This window comes from Bison bison, unplaced genomic scaffold (assembly GCF_000754665.1).
Source record: "Bison bison bison isolate TAMUID 2011002044 unplaced genomic scaffold, Bison_UMD1.0 scf7180017864213, whole genome shotgun sequence".
In the NCBI taxonomy this organism is placed as follows: Eukaryota; Metazoa; Chordata; class Mammalia; order Artiodactyla; family Bovidae; genus Bison; species Bison bison.
Window position 1 is genome coordinate 10192215 of NW_011494785.1, and position 2499 is coordinate 10194713.

General features: G+C 46.2%; 1 protein-coding gene across 3 annotated transcripts in view; it reads right to left on the bottom strand.

The window, feature by feature from the left end:
* The window catches only part of FOXN3 (forkhead box N3), a 426281-nt gene extending 424574 nt beyond the window's left edge, over positions 1 to 1707 (bottom strand). For all 3 annotated transcript variants that reach the window (XM_010845171.1, XM_010845164.1, XM_010845169.1), the window contains exon 1: positions 1362 to 1707. The gene's annotated coding sequence lies outside the window, so the exon portion shown is untranslated. The remainder of the gene's footprint in view (positions 1 to 1361) is intronic.
* Positions 1708 to 2499: the final 792 nt, after the last annotated feature.

The following is a 2499-nucleotide window of genomic DNA, read 5'->3' on the forward strand; positions in this document are numbered from 1 at the left end:
GCGGAATGCGCGGGAGGCGGGTGTTCGCATCTGCAGCCCCCGCCTCAGGCACTGGGGGGTCCCCGGTTCCCGCAGTTTCGCCTGCTGCACTTGAGACAGTCTACATTCAGAGTGTGAGAGACCCTACGGGATCAGAAGTGACAGGTTTCAAAAATATAACGCCCCCCCCCAAATTTTTTTTTAAGATCGAAAATGGTGTGCTTAAGTTTTAAACAGTTTTCCAGCGATTTTTCCCCCCAACACGTCCTTCTGCATTTTGCTCTTACTTTATCATGTGCTGTTTTAAATAACAAAGGCCCATATGGCTAAACACGTAGTCATTTGATTTTCAAAAGACCTCAAAAATTGCATCAGAATACGCACTCATGTATCTCCTAAGAAATCAACGAGCAAGAATTAATGGTGGCATATGGTGTGCTTCGTGGAGGAAACTTAATTACAAATTAAAACAAATGCAAAAATTCACAAATTCACTAAACTGAAAGTAAGTGATGACCCTAGATGTATACACAAATCAGTTTATGTGCAATTAGGGGAAATGTAAGTTCCAGATTCCTCTAACTGCAGAAAGTCTGTTGACAGGAAGAGATTTCCCTCATTTGCTCCCAAAAGGGCCTTCAGCACCCGCTCAGCACAGGCGTTTCCTGGGGCCCACCTGGAAGGCAGCTTTTAAACTTGCAAATGCTCATCTAAGAGGACAATTCTATTAGCTCGCAATTCAAAATAAAAGTGCTTCAGTTTGAAAAGCCTGTTTAAAAGTCTTCAAGACTGGGAGCCTTCTTTCCGTCTTTGACATCACCAAGTTTGAAGGTCACAGTTCTGCAAAGCTGCTAGTAACAATGCTACCGTGGTTTGACACCAAAAGGAAAAGCAAATATGTGTTTTCTGAGTTTCTATTTTAGGACCTCAAAAAGTCCCTTCGAAAATTACTCTTGCCCTCCTCCTTCCCAATTATAGCTAAATAAATGTAATGGAAGATTTTTAGCATTAATTAAACATCAAAGGCACCTTTTCTGCTGCCTGATGTCCACGCAAAGAAATAGTTGTACTATGTCACACTTGTCCATCTTCAAAGTCCTCCCGCAGACATCTCATGTAATCCTTACTCCACTTCTGTGATAAAACAGACACTATAATCCCTGGTTTTCAAACAAGGAAGTGGAGGTCCTAAAGAATACAGTGACTTGTCCAAAATCACACAGCTGGTCCTTAGAGCAGCTGAGATCCTCAACTAAGATTCCAGCATTTCCAACTGATTCCTGCTTTTTCAAGTGCCCACCTGGCCTCCCAACTGTTTCCCTACAAACACGATGGAAAATGAGGCATCTGAAACACAGGTTCCTGTAGTCACAATTTCTTACCTGTTGCAGAGCAGCGATCTACCAGAATGGAACTAAGAAGCTAGTTGCAAAGGTTTTCATCTCTGCTAAACAAGGAAGCTGACTGGTCAGATTTCTGTCCTGTGGTGGACTAGGGCACCCTGGCAGACTGAAAGCTCGGAGCGCTGGGGCTAAGCAATGCCCCTGTCACCCGCTGGCCTTTTCACACTTATCAGAGGCTGGCTCCACGTGACACGTGGAGGAGGGAGGTTTCCTCAGTCCCAGCACTGAAAGTACACAGGACCTCTGGAACCTCAGAAGTTTCCGATTGCAGGTGGCCTGTTGGAGAGAGTCTGGCCGTCCTGTCCGGGCCGGTGACAAGTGGGGCGTGACTCCTCAGCCCTCCTGCGCCCCTGGGAAAGTCACCAGTCAGTTCTGTGTGTGGCACTCCACTTCCTCCTCCCCTCCACCAAAAGGAAATGTAACTTCTCTCATGATGGGTCCCAAACCACCTAAATACCAGCCAGGTGAGGGCAGGGTTCTTAAAAAACGATTCTTTCCTTTTCTTACGCAGCCCATAAGGAGGCGGCTAGGCGTGGCTGAGTCCTTGGAAGACGTGGACTTGGAAGGATTAATGCAAAACTTACTCTGTGAGTTCGTCACAACTGGTCTAGGGACTTCCCCAGCAGTTAAGTGGTTAAGATTTTGCCTTCCAGTGCCGGGGGTGTGGGTTCCCCTGGTTGGGGAACTAAGATCCCATATACCTCGCAGCCAAAAACCCTGAGTATAAAAAACATAAGCAGTACTGCTACAAATTCAATAAAGACTTAAACAATTTTTTTTAATTAAAAAAAAAAACAATCTCATTATAGTCACACCATCCACTTCGGCCTTCGAATGTTACAAATGCTAGGCCGAAAGTCATCTTAGCACCAATAGGAGGGGATCAGAAACTGGAAAGGAAAGCTGGTGGCGAGCAGTCCCTCAAAGCCAGAGCGCACCGGAAGATGGGCTGGTCAGGAGAAACACGTCACATGTCGAAAACCTGTCAGCAAGGCACTGTCCTAGGCTCTGAGTATACAAAATAAAGAATGCGTCATACAGGGCCCTCAGACAAGCACAGTCGCAGGGCGGTGGTATAATGGCTGCAGGAAAACCGTGGTGCAGGTGATCTCGGACA